We start from the raw sequence: 9,880 nt of genomic DNA on the forward strand, positions 1-9,880 counted from the left end.
ACCATGAAATGGGTGATCATAGCACAAGTAATAATATTAAACACAGGAAAAGATAATGCAAATGTAATATTATTAAATGGATAGGAAGAGAAATTACATCATGAGTAGTTGGTTGCTAAGTTCCCAACAAAGGAGATTTAACTTCTCATTATCGTGGAGACTTTACAATTACAAGAGGGGAATATTTAGTAAATGGGGAAAAGATAAGAAAGAGAATTGAAGGAAGAAATGACTTCCAACGCTTGTTTCTCCTTCTTCTAGCCTTGCCTTCTATAAAGAATTGTATTCTCTTGGAATTTCTGTGTGTTTCCTCCTTCTTCTTTTATAGGTGCAGATTAGTGAGCTTCTTGCACTAAGTTCGTATTTACTTTCCTTAATTAGTCATGCTTTCCTCAATTAGTATTTTTTCCTTAATTAGTCTTATTTTCTCAATTAGCCTTTTTTTCTTAAGTAGTCTTTTTCCTTAATTAGCCATGCTTTCCTCAATTAGCTCTGATTTCCTTAATTATTTCTGCTTTTCTGGGCTTTATTTTACTCACCAAGCTTCATAAATCCATCACTTTTAATATTCTCTGCACAAAAACTTAAATGATGTTAATTTAATAATTATTTACTCAAAAAGGAAAAATTAGGAAAGAAAAATTATAAATTCTTATATAATTTAACCCCAAAAATACATTTATAATTAGTAGTTGTCAACGCCCACTATACTAAAATGAACCAAATGCAATGTCTTTGTGCACAAAGATAATGGAGAAAATGAAACAAAGCAACAATTTTTTAATTTTTTTTACCATGACTGTGATCGACACTAGCGCTAACTATTAGGGCCATGGTTATTTTACCACGTCTGTACTCGATTCTGACGATAGATGTATGGGCCATGGTCAAATAACCACGATTGTGGTCAATCCTGACACTAAAATGCATAGGCCATCATAAAATGACCATGGCCCTCGTATTAAAAAGAAAATTGACTTAACAAATGAAAGGAAATTATATGAAAAAGCGTAAATAAATGGATACAAGTCATGAGTTGCCTCTCAGATAGTGCTTGCTTAACTTCACGAGCCTAATAGATGAAAAATAAAATAAAAAATCAACCATCCTCGAACACGATATTTTTCACTGATCATCTAGTATAATCATCCACTCCATAGCCAAGAGTTGAATGAAAATGTCATCTCCTTTTTTCTTACTCCATGCAAGGTTTTTTGGAATGCCTTTTATCTTGGGAGGGTCATTCTTCCCCACACTTGGGTGAGACTTAGCCTCAGTGACTTCCATCTTGTTAGTGGCTCGCACAAGATTGCAGGAAGGGAGGGGGGGGGGGAAGGAGTTCTTTGTAGTACCAAGTACCTTAAATACTCCTCCTCATTACTTAGGTGCCCAAGTCAATTTCCCTTCACTGACATCAATCAATGCTCCTCTTTTATTGAGGAAGGATTGTCCCAAAATAATTTTTATGTCTTCATCCTCCTCTATATCTAGAATCATAAAGATCGTAGGGGAAATGAATTTTCCGACCTTAACTAGTAGGTCTTCCACTATCCCTCGTGGGTAAATGTGAGTCCTATCTGCAAGCTGAATAGAAATGTTAGTAGGTTAAGGTTCTTGCAACCCCAACTTCTTTTAAACAAAGCAAGACATTAAATTAATGCTAGCACTTAAGTCACATAGTGCTCTATCAAATGACAAGTTGCCAATGACACAAGGGACTGAAAAACTTCCTGGGTCTTTAAGCTTAGCAGACAGTTTCTTTAGAATAACAAAAGAACATTCCTTGTTGAGACTAACTATTGCAAAGTCTTCCAATTTATTTTTATTTGAAATAATATCCTTTAAAAACTTAGCATACTTTGGCATTTTAGCAATTGCCTCAACAAATGGAATGCTAACATGCAATTTCTTAAACATTTCAACAAACTTAGAAAAATGTCTATCCTTCTACTCATCTTTTACTTTTTTAGGAAAAGAAACACTTACTTGAGTAGGTGTCAGTACTTTCTTCTCACCCACTTTTTCTGTCTCATGACTCTCCTCAATGAAAGCCTCTATTTCTAGTGTTGGAGTGGCATTCTCTTTCTTCATTAGTTCTACCATAACTTTCCACTCCTGGCGCTGACAACATTCACCTCCTCATTTTTAGGATTAGCTTCAGTTTGGCAAGGAAGTGTGTTAGGTGTTCTTGGAGACATAAGAGTGACAAAGTTTGACGTGGTGGATTCTAAGCATTTGAACCTCTCATCACTCTTAGTTATGTGCTCCATCACCATGTCTTGCAAGGTTGGTCTCCCCTCCTCCTGCTTAGGCCTCTGATTATGATACTGACGACCTTTGTATATCTTCTGATTTTTATTTTGCAAGTGAGGGAGCTTGTACACATTCTGGTTCTGACTTTAACCTTACCTTTGATCTCTCTACTCTTTCCACCAACATAGTTTACTTCCTCCATGGTTTGGGTGTATAGGCAGTCTCCAACCACATGTCATGTTTCCCCACATTCCTTATTGATAGGATTTTGAGACATGGGCGTCATCATTTGCACTTGAGCCTTCATCACAATCTCCATATGCTTGACCAACATATCCATCTTTTGTTCAAGAGAAAAAATAGATGAATCAGCTTTCACTTGATGAACCCTAGAGGATCTTTTGTCACCCATGCCATTGTAAGCATTAGAGGCCATAGCCTCAATAATCTCCACTGTTGCATTAGTTAGCTTGTGCATAATGTTTCCCCCGGTTGCAACATCCAGGCATGATCAGTTGTGCTATGATAGTCCTCCATAAAAGATATGGGCTAGCCTTTGTGCTGGGTATCCATGATGTCGGCAGATTCTTTGCATTCCTTTGAGTCATTCTCGAGCTTCAGAGAATGACTCTTGCTCAAACTAGCCAAAGTTCCCAATCTTTGGATCAATTGCTCAAACTTTGCTAAGGAAAGAATTTCTTCAAGAATGCTAGTGACCACTAATCCCAAGTGATAATGCTCATACTTGACAAGTCATCGAACCAATCTTCAGCTTGCCCCTCCAATGTGAATGCGAAGACAACCAATCTAATGTAGTCAAGAGCATTGGCAGGACTCTTCACCATGTTTGTGAGTCTTAGGAACTTCCTCAGATGGACCATTAGGTCTTCTAACGACAGACCATGGAATTTTGATCTCCCAGATTGGAGAGCTGTATGGTTGTAGTTTTTTACACAAGGGGTGAGGCAGTTTTGTAGGGTGCGCTCTTGTTCTCCACCAACAATTATTTTCTTGCTCCTTGTTTCAACATTGTTCCTGCGACAGAATTTTTCGATCTCAGGGTCACTCTCAACAATTTTACCCCTTTGAGATCGAGTTAGCATAAACTATCTAACAAAGAAAAAAGATTAAAACGCAACTGGCAGAAAAACGAAAAAAGAAAATAAAATTGTAATAAAAATTTAGAATATAAACAAAGATAAAATAGAACAAAATAGAAAGAGAAAAAAATATTAACAATAAATAATTAGTTGATGCAAATTAAAATTATCTAGGAACTCCGCAATCAGTCTTTGACAACAACACTAGAAACTTGATGCGTAAAATGAATAACATCAAAGAAATTTATTAAAAATAGGAACTAAAGTACATGGGTATTGCTACATCACAATCCTAATTCTAAGGGGTTTAGGCAACCATGACCATAGAATAACTACACAACATACTACATTGCATTGGAAATAAAAGAGATCGAAAACCCTTAGAGATTCGAATCCAATTGTTCTTGGTGCAATTCTCTTCTCAAAAGCTCTCGTCGTTCATAAATAAAATATATCAAAATGCATGAATATGACATAAAAACTCACATTGAAATACAATCAATTATATGTTTATCAATTTCCAAATAAACCAAGACAAACCTAAAAAAAAACTTATGATAAATAACAAACCATGCTTAGGCGGCCTAGGCTTTGTCTATTTAAGTAAAACCTTGTTGCAATTAGCCTATTTTTATCGTTAAACCTTATTTTCTTTGTTTTTTTTATCTGTCGTTTAAAGTTATTTCGTGAAAATTATGAAATATAATAGTTGTAGGTTTCCTATTTTACCCTTTTTTATTTTCATCCTAGAGTAAATGTATGTATAAATTAATTAAAAATTAACCAAATGATTAAACACAAATGGTTAATATGCTGAAGTTAAGATTGAATCGTTCAGACACTATTTGAGTTTAATCCTTGACGAAAATAATTATTGGTCAAACTTTACTTACCTCTCGACCGAACTCCGGATTAGTCAGGATTTTTTTCCTCAAATGATTTGAAGGGTTAAGACAAAAAAAATTAAGAGATTAATAATGATATAATTGAAAAATAAGTAAATAAGAGATAAATAATGATATAATAAATAGAAATACTTTTTTCTTAAAAATTTCGACAGTTAAAAAGAACTAAAGGAGTAGCATTTAAGTTAAAAATCATTAATTATATAGGGAGTAGCACAATGGCAATTAATTGATAAAAAAATTAGTTTGAATAAATTTTCTAACAATTACTTATTGGAAAATAAATAAATAAATGTATGAAATTAATTAAAGTTTTCTTATAAATTAAAACTAACTAATGCTATTCAATTAATACTTATCTCATCTAATCTCATTAAGTTAAGGTGAATAGTATATACATTGATTTTAATTTATAAGAGAAATTTCATTTTTTTTTATTTTCTATTTTTTCTCTTGCAAGTGATAATCAAACATTTGTACCTGCTAAGGACAATTAAACATCCCTCCAAAACAATGCAGCATTTAATTATCAAGCAAATCAAGTTTCATACTGTAATTGTTATAATTTGTTCAAGTATGAACCATTAAATGAGAATTATAATTCATCTAGAGTTCAAAGCTTTACAGCAGTAGTAGTATTAATAACGGTTCACAATAATTAAACACGTGATAAATATATGTGCATTAAAAGAAAATCAAATTCTTGATCTGCATTGATTATGCATATATGATGTAGAGGAAAAGAAACTGTAAAATTGATTATTCGGAGGGGGTGAGTGATCACTGATTAGGGGAAATGTAGTTGCTGCATAAATGGTAATAAATATAAACTCTGCCAACTGTTGAACAAGAAATGGTAAATGGAATGGAAATAAAAATGCGCCATCATCACATTGAGTCTACCCCACCACATTATACAGCTCTTTTCCACCCATTAAACCTAAAATATTAATATCACAATCATGTATTGAAAATGTACGCATGTGATCTCATCGAACTTTTTGAATTTTGATTGCTCTTCCATGTTCCGACATATTGCTTGCCCCCAAAAAAAGAGGACAAAAATAGCTCGGAGAGAAAGATCCCCTTGGAGAGGGCTTTCAACTTTTCTTTTTCAGTTAGAGAAATGATAATAATGTTATATAATAGTATTATAATTATAATGCATTTTAGTAAGTTATATATAACAGAATAAGTGTATGTAATATCCTTGTTCAAATACACAGATTTTTCATTATATTAAAAAATAACTATTCTTTTAGTTTGTTGGAATAAACGTTTTATAAGTAAATATAAAGAAAAATATAATATAACGTTTCTGATTATTGATTTTCCCATGACTCTTACATTATAATATTTTACATAATGTCACTTCATTCAATATTTGTATTAGTCATAATCCTCTATTGGTCCAAATCTTTCGTAGATAATATTTTTCTAAAATCTCGATAATCATTCCTAATTATTACTTGCTAGGTCAATATGTGTTCCCACAAATAAATTATATGAAAGATCTTTCCGTTGATATATATACCGAAATAAATTAATATTATTCAAATATACAAATAATTGATGATAAGTAATCGTCAACTTATAGTATCACAAGATAATACTTATTAGAAATTTAATTTTTGACATAATGTCCATTGAGAACTTTGAATTAAAATTGATTTTGGGGTGTAACTACCAAAATGACCAAAGTCTAACTAAGGGTTTACATAAAATAAATGACTCAAATTAGTGTTTAAGCAAAAACTACTTCTAATAACTTTGAGACTTGAGTCTAAAACTTAGAATCATGTTTTCAACCAATGCTTAACATAATCAATGAAAAATCACATTTGTCTCATCCTAAAGTCAAGCTAATTAAGGCATGTAAATGTGGATCCAAACGCACCTTATGTACAAGTGAAAATCAGCTTACATAATTTAAATCATTTATGCTTTGTTAGCGTGGATTTTAAGAGGATGAACAAAAACGAATATAAGATCGCTGGTTTGGTAGGACTGATTCACAACGAAATTATTTTGTGTGGAGGTGGGTTTCTTACAAAAAAAAAAAAAAAAAAAATCATCCCTTGTTTGTTTGTGTGCAAGTGGGTCTCGCAAGAAAAAAGTGAGTAGCGTTTTTACCCGAATAACATTAATAGTTGGGTTTGTTTTGAAAGAAACCTAACTACTAATAAAAATATTAGAATATTTTCATTCAAATCAAACAAGTTTATTATTTTATTTTTACTATATTTCTGTTAAATCAAACGATTTAACATTCAACTTGATTTTACTATATTTCTCATTTTTCAAATTACTTTTCTTATATTTATATCTACTATATATTTCTCCTCTCACAACCAAGCACAACGTCAGTTTCTCCCAAAAATTTATTTTAACTTTAATTTTAGCTTATAAAAAACTTATTTTTTTTAATATTTAATAGAGACAAGCTTATCTAAATAACATTCTAACTGTTATATATTTGTTTTTGTAATTTTGTTCAAAATTATGTGTACGCGCGACTCAAATCTAATAGTTATTATATCTCATTTCATGTTATTTCTTATTATTATTTGTTTCGGGCGACTCAAAATAAACTCAAATAATTTGAGTTTAGAATTAAATTTCTTGTATACTATTATTCATTTTTTTTGAGCTGGTTATATTAATTTGTGTTGAACTCATACTATTTTTTTTTTTTTTAAATCAAGCAAGATGGAATGGAGTAGTGATTGGATATGAAGGCGACAAAATCCCCGCACGGTACGGTGCAGGGATCACCAATAATAGCTCAATGGGGCCTTCCTATTTGCAGGTGTGAAAATAGAACTAAAAAGTGTTTCCCTAAGGCCCTCATCACTATCTTGTCAATGTAATTTTTTCCTTTATATTCTTTTTGGTATTATATATCAAATGATCAACGTGACTATGTAAAACAAGTATTTACATGTGGTGTACAAATAATAATGTTCTTGCCCTTGTGATATTATTCCAAACTTGGGAAGTGTACCATAACTTTACATATCTACCTTTTCAGGCATTGTTGTAATATATAAAATCAATTATTTGTTTTTGCTATATGTGTAAAGTAAAGAACTGGTTTATGGATGAGGTGGGAGTTTTATAATGTAATGTATAGTGAAACCATGTAAATTCATTTGTTCAATTTCCTTTTTTTCATTTTTTTATTCATTAACTTAATCTGTTTTTTTTTGTTGTTGTTGTAATAATTAAGCACGTGTACTAAATTTTAAAAATATAAACATAAAATAACAATAATTTATTTCTAATGAGTTCTTTTATTCATACACAAAGAAAAAATATAAAACAGTGAAACGAGTGTGGGTGAATTACATTACATAAAAATTACAATTGAGAAAAAATCCATTTAAACCAGGGCCAAATTTAAATACTATGCATTTTTTGTTTAATTAATATTGCTTTTGTACCTGTTTATTTTAAACATAATTGGGACGTGGATCTAAATTAATCTCAAATATAAATTATGTTTTGGAACCACTATTGCATGATGAGAGAAATTGGTTTTGAAGGTAAAACAAACAGGAAGTTCATCCATATAGTTTCATTCAAAACTTAATTTTGTTCTTCTAATTAAACACAAACAAATTAAAAATTCCTTATAAATTTCAATTAAGGCAAAAATTTTACCTGTAGAGAGCTACTAGCTACTTTGAACTGACTTTAGCCTAAATAACTAAACGAGATAAAACAAAGAAAATACTGGAATATGACCTAACGCCCAACATATAATTTCGTGCTAGTAACTCAACATTCTACTTGAGTTGATCCACCGTTGGATGAGACCTGAACTAAGTTTTAAGATAAATATTTTTATGAGACAACTAACAACAAATAATTTAAATAATTTTTTTATTGGTGGGTCTAAAACTTAAATTTTAGTTATTTTATCTTTAGATTAATCCTGCATTCTACCTTAGTTGAGAACCTTCTTTATAATGTACAAGGATCAAAATAAGTGCAAAACATTGGAATATGACCTAAGGCCATTAACAACGAGCACCCACGCAGGGTCAGGGCTCTACTCGTGAGATTTAAAGTAAATTTTGAGAACTTTTTTACTTTAAAGAAAAGTGATATATAATATCTTTTTTAGTTAATACGTGTGACTTTTTTTACTTTAAAAAAAATAATAAATATTAATAGGCCTAAAACTTAAATTTTACTTATTTTATCCTTAGTTCGATCTTACCCACAAATCATGAAATTCTATAAAAAAGCATTCCTCACACATGCACACAGAAAGCATCATCTTAATTCAAAAAGGAGTCTTATAAATAAGTAGGGAAGACACAAGATACACATTAATCTCTAATTGGCTCGTTTTATCATTTTATGCAAACACAAACTTGAATGTAAGGGTCTTTTAAGTGACCGCACCAAAACTTGACTTGCGAAATTCCAGCCTTTTCACCCCTTTAGAATGGTAGCTAAATAAGATTATAAGAATTCAATCAAGTTCATTTTATATTATATAGAGATTATTTTACTTGCTTGAAAACTTCAAAGTTTCTAAAAATACATTATAGGAAAAATGATCATGTTATTGAAATCCAATTGCTGCACAAGATGTGTCAAATTGGAAAGGTTTTTAAATAAATATATCATCATATTAGTGCTTTTAAAATTATGTTGGTTTAGAAGAGAATGCTTTTAATCATCTAAAACCGTGTATATTGAATGGATATAATTTTTTTATATAATAATACTTTTTACCCAATATTTTTAGGCCATTTATTAGCATTTATTTATTTATTTTTACACATGTAGTATCACATGGTGAAGACAAGAATTTGAAGTGCTTGAAATTTACTCAATGCTCTGTCCCTACTATTGTGCAAGTATATGCTCAGTGCATCTCTTTAAAGGTGGCCGGTTAGTGTAGGTTATTTGTGGATTTGAACATTTAACTTGAATTGGTATATACAGTAAAATGGAATGATTAGAACATTGCATAATTTCTCATCCTCTTTTATGATAAACAGTGTTAGGGCATCAAAGGTCAAAGGAACAAACATCAGAAGCACATGTTTGTGAGGCTGGCGCTTAGAGGAAGTGAATTTCAACGGAGTGGAAATTCTAGGAAACTTGTGCATTAGGTTTTCAACTATTGATGCATCAACTGCCTCTTCATTGATATGTTATATATGGACAAGACTCTCCTAACTAACATATTTAGATACATCAGATTGAAGAACTTTGTGGACAAATATATGGAAGAGTACTGCAGCAATAAATGTTACAATAATGACCAAGAAAGAATAATTGAAGGGGTGGTGGTTTCTTGATTTGATAGTTCAACCATCGCAATTTTACCGGAGAAATAACACTTGACATGTATAACTTCTTAATTCACTTTGTTAAATATCCCCTTTGTTTATATTAGACGACCTTTTAGAAAAAAATATATTTTAAAATAAATGTAATCATTTTATTAAATTAATATTGCATTAAGTATTTCTTTTTTTTATTATTATTAATTTTTTTAAATTACTCATAATCAATATTTAATGGGAGTAGTATATAATAAGAATAAATGAATAATTAATTAGAGAGATAAATAATATATTAAAACATTAGTATGACAAA

The sequence above is a fragment of the Glycine max genome, chromosome 3 (assembly GCF_000004515.6).
Source record: "Glycine max cultivar Williams 82 chromosome 3, Glycine_max_v4.0, whole genome shotgun sequence".
NCBI classification, from domain to species: domain Eukaryota; kingdom Viridiplantae; phylum Streptophyta; class Magnoliopsida; order Fabales; family Fabaceae; genus Glycine; species Glycine max.